An 18,072-nucleotide genomic window follows, 5' to 3' on the forward strand; every position below is an offset into this window, starting at 1 on the left:
TGTTTTGGTACCGAATCTAAAACTTCTAGTATTTGGATGAGTAATTGATAATTTGATATCTTCATGTATTTGAATTTTCTTTTATTTGTATTATTATTAGTTTTATTTTCTGTGCCTATTCTTTTTTCCACTCTTATAAAAAAATCAAATTCCTTATCTATCGTATTCTTTATCATCAGTTTTTACCGTTTCTTTTACATATTATACATTTTAAATCCGTTTTACCGTTTTCAATCCGTTTTTTTTTGTTTTTTTTTCCGAGACGTTCCGTTTAAAACACGAACTAAGTTTTTTTCAAATACACCGTTTTAAACTCGTACCGTACTTGGTGACAATGGTTGGAGCTGGTGGTCTCATTAGAGATGATGTTGGTCGCTGTAATTCCTATCTGTCATCGCTACCCCTTTTAGATTTTGTTCTTATTTGTTGGTTGAATTCTTGTTTACGTTTTACAGTTCGTTGTGATTAATGGTGGTCATGTGTCACAGACACACGTCCCGAAGTATGTGCTAAAAGGAGTCCATACTGCATACATGATCGTGCAGCTCAACTATGCACAAGCCTGATAAGCATTCGTGCTCGAGTAATTCACAGATAGTCAAGACTGAGGGTTACCCCATTTGCCCACAATTGAACCCTCGGATATGTCTGAGAGGACACTAAGCATATTTGTCCCATATCTTTGAGACTGGATAGCTAAATACACCATTGGGACGAGAATGTATATGTTCCCACGACCAAGCAACACAACGTAGCGCGATGCGCTAGGACATGGTATTGCCTATCTCTTTTCTCAATGGTACCACGTATGCATACTCCAAATGCGATACGTATCTAGACCCGTCCTAAAGCATCAAGAATCCATGACGCCCTCTTGAGTGTCGTCATGAACTGACCCTGGTATTGCACCAAAGAAGTTCCTAGCTAATAGTCGGGAGACTATGAGGAGTGATGGGAACTTCTAGCTCGGTGCTCCAATTTAGGTATTCAACCACTCTATTTGGAATGTTTTGAATGCTACATGAATTGGGAGCAACCGACTTAAGGTTTGACTAGAAGTTGACTTTTCTCGCCCCTAATTTTTTGACATGTTTGGACCTCCAATTTGACATATTTGAGTTCATAAATATCACCCCGTGACATCATGCATGGCACTCAAACTAAACCAAGTTGTAACTGAGGTGGACTCAGCAACACTAATTTAGATGATCATCACTAGCACAAATAGTCCTAGCTTAATTAGTCTAGTGGATGTTTCAGTTTTGCTCAGATATGTTAAAAAATTATTGGTTCAAATTCCGTCCAAATTATCCTTGTCATAGACATATACCTAGAAACTAACAGGGTTGCTGATGCCCTTGCTGACCGGGCTTTATCAATTTAAGAGCTATGAATGCTTAGTGAAGTAGTGAACTAGACCATTGGCGCATAAGCAAATATAAAATGTTGTTCTTTTCGTGGCTCCATCCACCATTTTTTTACTCTGAATGTTTAAATTCTGATCTTCGTCGTGTCAGTTTGAAAGAATGATTAGACGATAAAATTTTGGCTTAACGAATATTACTCCCGTCCTAAAGCATCAAGAATCCATGACGCCCTCTTGAGTGTCGTCATGAACTGACCCTGGTATTGCACCAAAGAAGTTCCTAGCTAATAGTCGGGAGACTATGAGGAGTGACGGGAACTTCTAGCTCGGTGCTCCAATTTAGGTATTCGACCACTCTATTTGGAATGTTTTGAATGCTACATGAATTGGGAGCAACCGACTTAAGGTTTGACTAGAAGTTGACTTTTCTCGCCCCTAATTTTTTGACATGTTTGGACCTCCAATTTGACATATTTGAGTTCATAAATATCACCCCGTGACATCATGCATGGCACTCAAACTAAACCAAGTTGTAACTGAGGTGGACTCAGCAACACTAATTTAGATGATCATCACTAGCACAAATAGTCCTAGCTTAATTAGTCTAGTGGATGTTTCAGTTTTTGCTTTCGAGATATGTTAAAAATTATTGGTTCAAATTCCGTCAAATTATCCTTGTCATAGACATATACCTAGAAACTAACAGGGTTGCTGATGCCCTTGCTGACCGGGCTTTATCAATTTAAGAGCTATGAATGCTTAGTGAAGTAGTGAACTAGACCATTGGCGCATAAGCAAATATAAAATGTTGTTCTTTTCGTGGCTCCATCCACCATTTTTTGACTCTGAATGTTTAAATTCTGATCTTCATCGTGTCAGTTTGAAAGAATGATTAGACGATAAAATTTTGGCTTAACGAATATTACTCCCCTAACTAGATGAGCCAATTGGGATTTCCCCCACTAGATGGGAATTAGGGTCTCCCTCCAAATACACAAAAAAAATACGGTCAACTCAAGTTGACTTTTATTTTGTGTGTACTTAAGGAGGAGGTCCTAATTTCCCCATCTAGTAAGGGAGAAATTCATATTGGCTCATCTAGGGGGTAATACTAGTTAACCCTAAAATTTTGACTACACCAAATGACAAAAAAAAAAAAAAAAAAAATTATCTTTTATTGCACAGTGCAGACCATGCGAGGTCGGGAACTTACTCCAAACTGTGCCATTGAGAATTATGAGATTTCTTGCTCAAATAAGTGGCTAGAATGAAAAATGGTATATGTAATACGATTTTAGTGAGTTTGTACCTGTGTTTAATTACGGAGACAAATAGAGCTGCAAACCTATTGGCCTAATTCTCCAAGGTAAACGAATACCTTGCGGACTCATTCTCCTAATCGAAACAAAGACAAAATAATTAATTTGTTGTGAATTATATCATAACTAAGTTTGGAAATAACAATTCTCAAAGGTAAAAAATACACTTTCAAAGAAACTCTTCACGAATTCATCAATTAGAGAACAAAGCTCTCTCTTTTTACAAGTTACAAAATTATGATTAAACACACTGAATTGTATTTGATATAAATGAATATTGCTCATAAGAACAGGGCACACACTATGACATTCTGGTGTGTATGCCAAGAATAACGACATCATAAATATTAATTTGGTAAAAAAAATGTCCTATCTAGTTTTGGTATAGGAAAAATGCAAACGGCACTATACGGATGTACAAGGAGAACAAAGAAAGATAAATGGAGTGGAAATTGACTATCAATTAAGAATATGGATGATCATCGTTTTGTGGTTTTGATGATATATATCCAATGTTGATGCGGGGAGTAGTAAACGGACCGTTTAATATTCCAGTTGCTATGTGATTATAGGCTCTCTCCGTTAAGTGAACACCATCCCAGTTCACGAACAGCGATGAGTCAACACAAGCAGTGGATCCCTGGTACCCACATTTGGCGGACACATTGTAATTGTATGGACCACCCCCTCCACAACACGCTGTAAGAGCTCCCCCAGTGAATCCTGCATTTTCATAGTGTCATGTATATTAGAACACGGTCAAGTGAGTTATATGTAGTGCCCATGCATGGCTAAACAACAAAATATAAAATTCGGTATGCAACTCGTTAATTAGTTCACAATACATATACTAAGGTGCGGATGACAACCACGGGTGCTAGAACGGTGAAACCGGCTTATAGTCCTAGGCTATTCATCCTCGCCAGTCCAACTGTGCCAGCATTTCTCATAACCTGAGGTCCCTAAAGTATCTCCAAACTGAGCCCAATCAGCTACGCTAGGTGTTGGTTACTCAATTGGGCCACTAGCGTATTGCCAAATAAGCTTAAAGCAGCAATTTTAGTGGTCTCCACATAATGTGACTTGGTCAAGTGTTCCCTATGAGTTCATAACTTTTAAAAGGAGGCTACCAACTTAAATTGATGCTCGACCATACCAGAAAATCGGAAATTGCTTTACTATGTGATGCTAGTTGAACTTGATAAAGTTGATAGGTAACTGGCACGTGTGTATACTATTGCGTTGAATTTTATCCATTTTCATTGGTGGACTTGGGAACAAGTCATAAGCTAAGTTTAACAACTCATTCATTGGCCGCCAACAAGTTGTATGTAAAGGAAAACCAGACTGGGCTACGCAAATGAAAAGGTCCATACCGACTTTCAATAGATTTCAGTGACTGTAAACTATTACTATTCTTATAAATGGTAACTAGGATTTTTAGACCCGTTCAACGGGAACTGTTTTTATATAATTTTTTCATTTTATTATTATGTATAAATTTTTTTACTTCCAAACTATATTGAAACTCATACAGTAAATTAAGTAAATTAATTAATCAAAGTTTCCAGTGCCAATAATTTGTTATGGCTATTAAACAAAGTTACAAACATAGAGTGCTGAGCAAAATCTATTAAAAAATAAAAACTTGCGCTGTTGGTCATCAGTGTGGAGAAGACTGACATGAAAGAGCTCCACTGACATTTCCTTATAACACTTGCTTCTAACCCTCAATAACTGCAACATTTGGACCCACTAAATAAAGCAATTAATTATACCTCTCTGCTTCTACTTATACTTGTAAACGACATATTAAAATGAGATTTTAATATATGCATGAGAAGCCACAATTGGTTTTAATCTAAAGGTTCAATCTAAGTTTGTTTTTTTTCTTATTCCAAAAAATTACAAAAGAGAACCAACCTTAGAATACTTATTTTTTAGTATTTAACCTCAGAATACTCATATCGTCAAATAAAATTAAGCACAAAACAAAATGTTGTTGAAATATTACATGTAGCTAGTAGAGCTTATGCATCAAAATCGATTAAACAAAGATATAGAAAGAAACCCGGATAAAGAAAGCAATTAATTATACCTCTTTTTTGCTTCCGCTTATACTTGAACTCGACATTAACATGATATTTTCACAAATGAGAAGCCGCAACCGGTTTTAATCTAGGTCAGATAATCAAAGCGTTCATTTTTCCCTTATTTAAAAAAAAATAAAAAAGATAACTATTGTGTATGTCTCAAGTGTTCAAAGTTAGCATATGAGAAGAATAAAGACAGAGATATTCAATATCATCAAAAGATGGTTATATAGAATGGATGTGAACAAAGGATTTTTCGAGGGTTTTTCCCATGGAGAAGTTTTTGGGGTTTTCATCTCATTAAGGCTATCCCCATTATCATTCCCAAGCAAGGCCACCCCAAGGTCCAACTCGAGGTGCTGAAACATCTCTTTCATCATAGTGTGACATGATAATTGTGCCTAAAGAACATACCATAAACAACTTGAAGAGTGCAACCTACAACCTCAAAAAAATTGTATTTTACTTGGCTAAGATAGTGCTATAAACGACCATTTGCTCGTACATAAATTTCTTCCAACTTACCATAAATCCAACAATTGTAAAGTGATCATGGTGAAATTTTGATGTCAAAGTACATTGCTCTGTAAGATGAGTTTGTGCTATCAATAGCTTTATAATCATCAATTGATAAATGCTATAATCGTAGTTGCCATTTAAATTGTTTGTTAAGCAAGTTATTAATTGGATAGAATAAGCTCAAACGCTTGTAAATGGCATTCTAAAACTTCAAAATTGCCGAAGTGTCAACCGATAACATTCGGAAAAAAATCACCAACTTGTAATCAAGCAAAATGATGGTTCGTTGCAACCCTCTACCAAAATACATGTCCAAAAACACGTAGGAATGCATTTTGATTAGACGAAAAGTGGCTAACACCATTTCAAATGCATAACTATACTTGTCAAGATATTAAGACATTTTCCGTATGTATTAAGGCCATTGTGTGCTTTGAGGTATGTAATAGCCACTTCTATTGATCCTTCTGCAATGTTTCTACAAAAATTATCATAGAAAAATAATATCAAATTCACATCCTTGCCACTATAGGCCATGATTCCTAACTTCAAAGAGCTTTTCTTGAAACTTAATTCATCAAACATCATTAATAGGTCATGATTCCTAACCCTTATCATTTGTGAATCCACAAATAATAAGTTTTGGAAGGTAAAGACTTTAGAAAAGTTTTTTTTTAATTATACAGGTAGTGTGTAGAAGATCCCCAATTGCAACCCAAACACCAACAATCATTGTCGGCACATCAAAGTCTCTTTTACCAATTAAAAATACATACTTAACATTTTCTGTCATAACTGTAACTATTAAAAATGTAGTTACGTAAAAGAACAAAAAATTGGATAAAAAAAAACCTATTGTTCACGATGTCAAATATATCCATCTACCTAACCTCTTCCCACAAAATAAATACCAATACATTTGTATTCGGTAAAACTTAATGGATTCCATACATACTATGCTACTAAAATATTTGAGTTAACAGTTACAATTACAATTCTCATTAGCGCTGCCCTAATAGTGCATCACTCATATGTACCATCAGTTGCTTTATTATCTCTACAATCAACGTGAGTATATATTCTCAATCATTTAGGTGTACTTGCCATTATTGTTTTAAGCCTACACGATTGCACTGCCTCTATGTATACCTTTTAAACCTCCTGCATCAAAAAAGAAATACTATGAATAAGTTCTTCATCTATAAACCAATACATAGTTCAAATAACATAGCTTCCTCTGAAGCTCCACTCTCTCAGACAAAAGAAAAGTAAGGGGAAAAAAGTTCTTTGTAGATGATGATGTTGTTATCTCTACATTGCACCCTATGTCAATATAGAACACCAGTAGTTTGAGAAGGCCAACAGAGGCAGTCAAACCCCACAAAGCCTCCATGTATAAGTTTTTTTACCCCTATGGTATCCCCGCCAATATCACCCGATGCATTCTACGATCTCTTGAATCAAGAAATGGGATAGGAAGCTTTTCATTAGCTTTTCAAAAAATTCTCTTTAATTCAGTGGCAGACTTGGATGAGAGGAAAGATAGGAGATTAGAGCACGTTGCATTACCTTCAAAATTGTGAGAGAGAAGATTGATTTCTTGAAACAATTACAAAGACTGTGGATTTGATAAGCAAAAAAAACTTGGGGGAGAATTGTATTGAATCTTAGTGGAAATTATGGAGCATATCCTAATAGCTGGAATCATAGCCACTCAGTGAGAACTTTTCCTGGCTTTTGAAATTGTTTACGAAGTACACTGAATCGACCTCTTTATTGATCCAACCTTTGTTGCATACTTGGTTCTTGTGTACAAATGAGGGCCAGTTTGATCAATCATAATTTGGTTCAGATAGGTGGGATTAGAAATGAAATTATATAGTTGAACCAAAAACAATTCTTCGATAATTACAACCGGGTACACATACAACCGAGTTTGATACTTTACCTCCTTTTTTGCTCCTCCCAGAGTCTCGGAGTGTGAGATCTTAAGAACCCAAGATTAGTCTGCAACCAAGAGTATGTATAAATGAATGAGAAAACATATGTTAATGGTGATATTTCTACCTACATATAAGTTAAAACTGAGATATCGATCACTCATCAATTTCCACATGTGTATGGTACCATTACTTTCATTCTGCAACCACAAAATTCCACATCTAAGTATTTAATACAGAAGGACAAAGAAGAAAGCGGCAATGATCCTACTGCTAACATCATTTTATGCATCAAGAATGGGCATACAGAGTAATCAGTACCAATTAATCATAAGTCGTACGCAATCGAGAAATACTTATATTCTCTTCCAACTAACCTGAAAAGCCAAAAAATATCTCTTACATTCCTTTTCTTCTTTTGTTTAGCAGTCATTAGTAATTTCAAAAAAAATTGCACATAACTCAACTGATATCATGTTGTACTGTGTAGCAATAAACCAAACAGAAGAGATATATCATTAAGGAACAAACCTTTTTATATGCATAGATGGCACAGACCCTACCTACCTTAACTTGTTATAGATAAGGGTCTAAGAACTTACACACATCGAATCAGTGAGGACTCAAGTGATCGATGATGTTCGTGAATCAACTTCGTATTAAGTTTTCATGACTTCTCCTAATTACAACCTATGCCTTATACTATTCTTATATAGCTGCTACACTTTATTGTTTCGCTTTTTTTTCGTCCAAACTTATTAAATAATTTGATGTAGTATGGAAACCAATTCAATCCTAGCCTATACATATAGCATACAAAAGAACTAAAAAAATATCTACATCTTATACATTACCTAGGGAAATATCTTAACATCCTTTGGGCACCGTTCCTTATAGACATCTAGTCGGAATGTTCAAAACAAACTTTGCAAGCATTGATTACCAAAATAATCCATGTTATGGAGTACACAACCTTTGATTAATCTCAACCTAATGCAAAAGTTATATATGGCCCTAATAGGAATGTAAAGATGGCAATGCACAAAGTGTTTTTGAGTTGTGAAGATATTTCCTGAGAAATATACGAAATATATAGGCAGACTTAAAGACATGTCATCAAAACCAAATTACTAATATTTCATAAAGAAAAAACAATGGGCATGACATGGCCGGTAGTACCAAAAACAAATATTAAGAAAATTTGTAGGCCAAAATAAAGTAAAAATGAGATTTTATGCATGAATTAATGTTATCTAGTGTTGGAAAGGATGCATGCTAGAGACATATATGATTGAACATCACCCTTTCCCAGTGAACTTATATGTATTTTATGAACTTATATGTATTTTACTGTCTAAGGGAGCCATTTGCAAAACTTTAAGAGGTCATAGATAATCCTAACAACATGTTCATATACCTGTAATAAGCTGAGCAGAGCCCTAAGGTCTTCACAATCTAAGAGACTACATGTTCATAGATGTCCCTTCTTCATCCACTAATTCCCATTTCTATTATTCAAAATGGTGTACAATATGTCCACTGCAGAAATTCAAGCACAAACCATAATTTCTCAGTATCAAGAAATAATAGGACAACTTATAGATAATATGTTAGTTTATACTACCTATCCTCAAGAACTCGCCGCAATCCTTTCATCATAACTAAAATAGAAAGAATATTATGAGCTTCTAACTTTTTAAGGGATCATATGCACACCAATTCCAAATAGTTATGCAAAACGTATGCAGTTCACCAAAAATGTGTGAGTTTTAAAACAAAAAACTGGATATACAAAGAACAGGGAGACAATTATAGTTAATAATTGTGTTGTGGGTAAAATTCAGCAAGTATTTCTAGGACAAACAACTGAATTCATAGATTGTCAAAGTGCCTCTCATCAAACCAACCGAGCATTAGAAAAGGCAACATGATTGGCATATATATATGACAAACATTTGATTGCCATTATAATAAAGCACATGTAAGCAGATAAATAAAAATATGCAAAAGCATATAAACAAAAATATGCATTGCAGCACTAAAATCATACACAATAGAAAACATGCACTGCCACCATGAGCACTAATCAAAGCAGAAAAATGCAGAGTAAATTGACATCAAAACGATGTTGATATATAAGAAAAAGGATCCCAATTTTTAGCAAGTATTTCTAGTGGCACTATGGGTTTATGGAGTGGTATAACTTTAATTTCTCGTTATCTCATGAAGAAAAGAAGAACGAATCTGCGTGTAGATTTCTTGGGAAATCTTATATGAAATTCATGTGTGAACTTCCCATATAGTATGTTATTCTTGACTGCCGGATATGACTTGAAGAAACTAAGAGACTACAACCAAACAAAGGCAACACATGGTATATTGACATCAAAACAATTTTGATATATTAGAAAAAGGATCCCAATTTTTGGTCCTAATCAATACACACAAAATAATATCATGAGAAGTGAAAAAGAAAAATCAAAATCAAAATCAAACTACACATCTACACCTTCATTTGAATGGAGATTCCAAACTTTAACTTGTAGAATATGAAGCCTTAAATAAGAAGAAGAAAAATGAACATAAAATTTTTACCATATTAATAACATTGAGAGAGGAGCTGAGATTGATTTTAGATATAACTCCATCATAAAGAGATGACTCGAATGAGATTACAAATATTCAGAGATTCGGGGAGAGACAATTAGGGAGAAGTCTTTCGGTATTTATAGCGTTAATTGAAAGAGAAGTCTACGTGCCTGAATTATTGTCCTTTTGTCTAGCTACATATAGAAAAATAAAATAAAAATCACGTCTACTACCCTATTGTTGATAATATTTTCAGTAGATGACCTAGAAGAACAAACAACTTGTTCACCATAAAAAAGACAATTATCTACCATATAAATCATGAAAACCACTAAAAGAAAGCACACTGCTATCATCAAGCAAATGAGAGAGCCTTCCAGCTAATTTATTTGGATGAAAATATAATAGCTATTTAGCCATTTGATGAATGAACAATTTTAAAACCAAATAAACTAATAATCAACTTCTAAAAGAAGAATGACACCATCACTAAGCAAGCATCTTCCACGATAGAAATTGCAAAATATAATAGATACGTTTAATTGAGGATTAGTCAAAATCCCTGATAGCATTGTAGTAGCTAAAAGAAAATCCTTCACTTTGTCATCCTTTTACAAAAGCATAAATATTGCAATATTTTAGGGAACACAAACAGATTTCAAGAGAGTAAAAAAAATTTATACATATATTCGGTCAAACACTAATGTCAACCACAACAACAAACAATATATCCAAGAATTGGAGGATATATAAGCCTCAAAATTAAAGAATAAATTTACTTGTGAAACTGAGGAGAATATGTTTTAACAGAACGATAAGGCTAAATTCAAAATAATTGGGTGGCACGGGCACGTGACTTGAAACAATAATTTTAATGTTGGATTAGTTGTATTTGTCAGGAAATTAGAATCCGCCTGAAAATTTTCAAGGAAATTCATTTGAAAATAAAATATTACATATAATGTCAGACAGGGGTGGCATACATTTTTAAATTAAATTAAAAACACAATCTAAGGAGGAACCTCGAATCCCACCTGACATAAAAGAATCTAAGTTCCAATTTAGTAGGGGTGTCATCCACGTGACAACGATTGGAATAGTTGTATTTGCCTAGGAAATGAGAAGTCGTCTAAAAAATTTCATGGAAATTCATTTGAATATAGAAGACTACATATTGTTTAGGGGTTCCATACATTTCCAAATGAAATGAAAAGCACAATCTAAGGAGGAACCTTGAATCTCTTTGTGTTCTAGGTATCTCCTGAAAATATCAAAAAAACTTAGGCATCGATATCGTAAATTTAAAGGAATATCTATTGTCTACTAAAATGCTCTAGGATTCTTTCAGTATGACTTAACATATATATAAGTTTTATCTTATACATATCACCGTAAATTAACAGAGAAGTATGTCCCTTTTGTTATATCAATATAATCTATATTTCAGATTTTAAAAAAGTAATATAATTATTCCTCAAATTAAAAATTCCAATTCTCCGGCCATTTATCTTCATTTAAAACCATCAATATATATTAAACCAAATCTCTCCATTGATATTTGTATAGCTAGCACATTTTATGATCTCAAGCAAATACCATGTAACATTAGATATGGGAGTTGTAGTCTACCATTTTAAGATGCTAATAAATCAGCTTCACTTAAGGATAGAAGTATCATTCTTAAATCAATATAATCATACCTTATCACGCTGGAGAATCATATGGCAATGGAGATACCAAGGAAAATCTCGTAGATGGTGCTCTAATTTATAATTACGAAAAACTTGAGTATCAACAATGTTCAAGACTCCCTACATCCAATTCATTTAACCATCTGCTGAGTAGATCTCACTGTGGTTCTGCTACATGGCTGTCGCAGTGGTTTCCAGCTCACTTTCCATACCTTCCTTGGTAATTTGGATCACACAACACACCATAACATTCACTCACTTTTCTTCACACGTGTTGTCTTCTTAACATAAGCAACAGAGATACACATTAGTTAATGATAGTAACATACTATTAAACCAATGAACGATAAAAAGATAAGTAACCCCGCAAGTATTCCATAACATGAACAATATATTTTAAATCAATATACCCACAATTCTACAAAGCTACATTTCTAATTAGCTTAATCAACACTTGAAAATTAAACTGAAAACCTCCCAAATTTTTATAGAATACCGATTTCATTGCATCTAGTTGTTCAGAGAAAAATTAATTAGCCAGAATTTATTAGTGCAAAAACCATAAAAGCTTACCAAAACACATTTGACCATTGCCATAGTGTATGGATGTAGAGTAACAGGTGGGACTAAAGCCTGCATGTTTTCACACGAAAAATATCATTAGGAAAACTGTATCCCATAGCCACAAAGGAAAAACAAAATGAAACACACAAAAGTTCCAATAAAAAATTATATGTTGTTTTTTTGGAACATGAGGAGCTACATAGGGTAGTGTTCAAGGTAATCAACTTGAAACTGAGAAAGACTATCCGCGTAAAAATGAACTGAAGAAGAAGAGTATAAAGAAAGTAGAGGAGTCATACCTGATATGATCGGGTAATCTGGGTAATTAGAGAAGGGAATTTATTTGGGTTTTGACTTTTGAGCTCCTAAAAGTCCTTCGCCACACTGAGACACAAAGAGTCTTTATATTAAGCCCTGGGATACAGATAAATAATTCGATGAAGCTTATGATGCCAAATTGACAATTTAATATGGCACATAAAGCTCAATGCAAATCGGTGTATAAAGCATATCGATGATCAAAGTACAACGGTGCAGAGCTCAACAAATAGTTAAATCCTTAGCAAGCTTCAAATTCAATTGTCCCAAGCTGGAGAGGTTCTCATAGACTTTATCGGGTTCTTAAACTAACCAATTCCAAGTCCACGCAGAAGAACCAAATTATAAGAAATAATGTCGAACCCACTAACTTTTAGATAGTAAACAAAGAGGTCTGCTTCAAATGATTAAGTCATAAAAGGAAGCTTACTATTGTTCATGGAATAGAAATACAGTTATCTCATTATATAAAAACTTCGGTCGGGTATTAATTTGGCCCTGAACTAAGGAAACTCAGATAATCATGTACAGGAAAAGAAGTAGCACCTCCTAAAAATTCCGGTTCAAAATCATTTAAGCTCCTCTTGAAATCAACATTTGAAGTTGTTACGCCATATATCATTGACATCACCCTATGTAAATTTAATGAAGGTCCACTATCATTAAATAACCTATAGAGAAAATTAATTTCTAATGCAAACAAACCTGTTTTGCATCCAGGTATGTGGTTCAATTTAAAAAACTATTTCAAGGTGCATAATATATATAAACCCATGAAAAATTAGTAGAATCAGCAAGCAATGCTAGAGGGTAGCTTTGCATATTCCTTGGTTTCAAAATTAGTATAATATTGTACATTTTACTGATTCCAGAGTGTACAAACAATCAATCATTAATTAAAGGCTATATGAACTTAGTATTGCAGAATAAACGCGTAAGACTGCTACTACCTGAAATTCAAGCAAATAATCGATCAGAATTTGCAGCAAATAAGAATACCCCAAACCCCAAAAGAACTCCAAAGCTGCAATATTGTCAATCAATTGCCAACGCGGCAAACTCTATTTAACTGGTAAGAACAAAGCTAACAACGAAGTAAAATCGATTTTGAGAAAGAGAGATTAAGTGTCGTACGGCACGGGCAAACCCTAGTATCAAATAAATTCTGACGGTTGTACATGGAGTTAACAATATAATAAATGTTTTTTTTTTATGCAAAGTCATAATCTGCTTTAAGTTGTATTTCAGGGTCTAGGTTGCAAGCTTCTCGTAGCAGTGTCTGCTCTTCAAAGTGCTGAAGACTTACCGCAGCTAAACAATTACCAAGGTCTTGCCAGTGGACCACTGGTCATGGGAAGAATTTTCTAGTCTTGATTCATTTTGATTTGGTATCTCTTGAGAGTCCCTTCCAGAGACCTCAATCCATATGATAACCCTTATATCTTGTTCCATCTGAGAGTGTTCTGAGGATGTGTATGAATCTTTAAAATGATTGGCAAATGGTAGTTTACTTTTGACATGTTTAATTATGAGTCTCTTCCCTTTCCCGATGTAAGCCCCTGAGTGCTTATAAATACTATTCGGCTTATAACTTTTGATCCTCTTGTAACTACAATTCTTAAGTTCAGTTGTTTTTATGCATATTTGAATTGTTTTGCAAACTTCATTAGGACAATGTCTGTGGATTTCATAATTGTACAAAGGTATTTGGTTCGCCATTTCATGTGACTGTTAAATCACAATGTGGTCTAAATTGTATTTTAGGAATCTTGTCATCCGTAAACTAAAGGTAACTGAGTTAATGCGAGTGGAACTGTGGAAGCAACATAAGTTAATGCGAGTGGAACTGTGGAAGCAACATATGAGTAGAACTTTATGTTTGGCAGCAAACACAGTGTCATGTGAAGTTCAAATTTCGACTTATTTCCCATTCAGTAGTGTCAAACCAAATACTTTTCAGCTTGATTTTACCTATATCCTTGTTTCTATATGCTCTTATGCTCAGTTGACGATGTGCTTTAATTTAAGTTCTATTTCCAAATTTCTTGTGGCAGTGACTGAAGTTGGAGTTCCTCACGACTTAAAAATAGCTAAATGAGAGGCGGAGTTCACGGTATTGGAAACAATAATAGGCGATCTTTAGTGGCTTTCAGTGAACAAAATAAAGTTCAAAAGCAAAACTACCGTTTTCTTTTTGGGGTCGGACTTGGATTTGCCATGCACAATTCAAATCTTGCATTATCTTCTATTCACTGCTGTGAACCTACGACAGATTTGGTGGAAATATGCAGTAATTTTACTACAACTATGGTCAAGTGTTATTATATATGTAGATCTCATTTGGAACTTGGAATAACCTTGCATTGCCATGGTTCAGTTTAATTTTTGATTTCCTTGTTTCTCATTTGGAATAATACCTAGTGGTTTGTAATCTCTCAGATTTTTCTGCTAAAGTCAAAATTCCCCCTCTTCCCTGTTTGGTCATTGTTGAGATGATGATAATGATGCAACACTGTGCATTTCTTAGCAGTTCATGGAGTCATGTTTTGACTGTTCTTCACGGTTGGAACCTAGAGAGACCTGGACTTTTATTATATACCGAAAATTATATACTATTAATAGTTTTTGTTCGTGGTGAATTCTTTGAGTTCTCCTGATGATTTTCCATTCTTTAAAAAAAAAACCCTTTCAATTCTACGTAGGCGTTAAGTTGGGGTTTCTTTTTCTTTCACATTTTTTATCTCTTTTTAAGAAAATTAGATTTTGGGGAGGTTATTATAATTTGAAAATAAACAAAGGAGAAATTAACAAATCTAGGGAGGTGTCTCTAATTATTTAGCCATCATTTTTTTTAAGAGCCAATCATATTGCGGGAAGTGCAAAATGGAGCGATATGGTGAGGAGAGAGAATGTGCGCGAGCTTTTATATATATATATAGATAGTCGACTGCCTTGAGTTGGCATGAACATTAGAGAATGCAACATATTGCATCTTTAAATACTTTTTGTATTTTGTTCCTTTTCTTTTAATACAATTTAAAATTACCCAGCTCAAAAAAAAACGGAAAGTATTAAAATATGGCTAAATCTACCCTGCGCAGGTCGTATGGTGCGCTGTGAAATCACAGCCACTCATACCAGGGGGTGCGTGTGTATAGGACGGCAGAAGTACTGATCCTATGGCCTACATAACCTGCGCACGATACATCTCGCGTACTGAAGAACAGCTCTTAAAATATACGGACTGGAATCTTACCTAATTTATTTGGGGATTGGTACAATTCCATAGCAACATTGTAATAATCAGCATAGATGCTGGTAGCATGAGGATGGGCTTCTCGCAATCTATTCAACTCATTCTGAAGAAGTTGGTTGTGAAATTGGGAGAACTCGTTCAACCAACTTAGACATCCATTTGCGTCGTAGTCGTCCTTATTTTCACTTTCACGTACAGTCAAATAAGAAGGTGAGCAACCAATGGGTAGGTTTCCAGGAACCATGAGCGTTACAGCGCCCTCATCGATCAACGCCTGCACACAGCGCAAAATTTAACAGTTTATCAGTTACAAGAGCCGTGACTACGTTTGTTTTTGAGGGTCCATTGGAACAAACTTTGAGTGTCCATCAAAAAGAAAGTTAAACTGAAATTGACCTTATGTTGACGAGTTAATGAGTGAAAACCAATATTTAACTTGTCATTTTGTTATTAAATTGGGGGAATTTATTATTGATCTGAAGATTAGTGGAAAGAAAATTACTGTGATTGTTGAAGAGATGGCATCAATAACATGTGGAACAATAGCCCGAAGCTTGTACACTTTTTCCTTGAAGAAATGGGTTGTTGTAATCATTCCCTCCGATCTCTCCCACAAGAAACAAAGAAGTAGTCAACATGTCTCGGCAACCTGCCAAATTCGATCAATAAAATATATCACTCACCTAGTTAATTTCAGTTCCATCATATAAAAGAAGAGAATAAAAATAAGAAGTCTTCACTTTATATATTGCATCAAGACCAATTCAAGGTGTTCATTGGATAATGTATAGTACTTCAGAGAGTGTATTCATTATTCGAGTCGTCTTATACAGGTCATAAAGACTCATTCATGATAACAGCATTTTAACACTATGTTCTTATTCTTGGATGTCTCAACTGGAGACATTCTTAACGACATAACAAATTCAGCCAAGGGAATGAAACAAAAAAAAATGGTCCAACTTGTTTCGCTTACCGGAAGGGAAAGCACAAAGAGAAGGCAATAGTTGTTTGAACCACTCAAGCTGAACTCTAAGTGAGTAGTTAGTGTAGACATGAACACCTTTCTCCTCAAAGAATGCAAGATCAAGCGCTGTGGCTCCAACCACTGCGAAATTCACTCCTTGCTTGAAATATTGATTACTGTGTCCTAGATATGGTGGCATTAAAGAAATCCCCAAAGCTTCCGCTACATATATAAGAATTTCTCGTTAGAAAACAGAGCGTCATTGTGTATATTTTTGCATTTTGCATAAGCGCGCGTATATGACTATATTATATGTAAAAGACGTGTGTATTATTTATACCAATAAAGTCAACGACCAAACGACCATCAGAGCAACGTCCAGTGGGTCGCTTGAAAAACGTCTCTCCATAAGGATAGTTACGCATGTAAGAGTGCTCATCATTTCGAGAGAGGAGTAAGTTTCCAGTATCAGCAAGCGAATCCCCAAATTGGAATAAGGATGTGTAGCACCCTGTTATGGTATTGATTTGAACTAGAAGTAGTAGTAAAACAGTGACCAAAGTTGGTTTAGACATGATTGTAGAGCCAGATGGTGAACCCATTTAAGAGGAATGTAAGACAGTAAGAGTGCGATTATAAAAAAAAAGACTGTGAGAGTGGTGAGGTAGTAGTGAAGTTGAAGGACTATATATAATAGACCGAGTGGATATGGTCAGCACTTGGGCAAGGCTCTTGTGGACTTGTGGTTGGTAATTGATCGATAGAGAATAATTGACAAAGAAGAACCCCAAACACCTACCAATTTCGAGTGTTTGACTGAAAACGTATATTACCTAAGTTCAGGTATTATAATATACCAGTAATACATGGTGTGCCATTGACAAGTTATGCGTTTTCCATGTGAATTCCTGAATTCCTTCTTGGCCATGAAACCCTTTTTCCTTGGTGATTCAATCGGGCACTCGTCAAATTGCATTCGTCAACCCTCCCAAACAAAATAAAAATATTATAAATTTGCCATTTTCTAAAAAAAAATGTTTTCAACCCAAACCCAACAAACGGTACAACCGGTCTCGCCATGTTGAAACCACCGAGTCGTTTGAGTGTACGGTTTTGCCATATCATTTGAGTATATACTAAAACGGTCTCGCCATGTCATTGCAGTATCTACTCAAATGGTCTCGCCATGTCGTTAGAGTGTATACTCAAATGGTCTCGTCATATCGTTTCAGAGTACACTCAAACGGTCTGCGCGTGTCGTTTGAGACAAAGCTCTCGGATTTTTAGCTAGACGATATAGCTAGGTTGTTTGGGCAGTATCTAGGACGACATGGCTGGGTCGTTTGGGGACTCTCTTGGACGACATGGCTGGGTCGTTTTGACTAAAAATGATCAATTCCAAACACAGTCTTAAACAAGTCAGTGGAAAGAACAATTCAACAGCCTAAAT

General features: G+C 35.0%; 1 pseudogene across 1 annotated transcript; it reads right to left on the reverse strand.

The window, feature by feature from the left end:
• Window positions 1-2,852: 2,852 nt before the first annotated feature.
• On the reverse strand, window positions 2,853-17,294 carry LOC147476839 (GDSL esterase/lipase At1g28600-like; annotated as a pseudogene). The gene is made up of 5 exons (XR_015207920.1): window positions 16,963-17,294; window positions 16,632-16,844; window positions 16,158-16,304; window positions 15,656-15,929; window positions 2,853-3,408 (listed from the first exon to the last, which is right to left on the reverse strand). The product of XR_015207920.1 is annotated as a GDSL esterase/lipase At1g28600-like (transcript).
• Between the last annotated feature and the right edge of the window lie 778 nt (window positions 17,295-18,072).

The sequence above is a fragment of the Coptis chinensis genome, chromosome 9 (assembly GCF_015680905.1).
Source record: "Coptis chinensis isolate HL-2020 chromosome 9, ASM1568090v1, whole genome shotgun sequence".
Lineage (NCBI taxonomy): Eukaryota > Viridiplantae > Streptophyta > Magnoliopsida > Ranunculales > Ranunculaceae > Coptis > Coptis chinensis.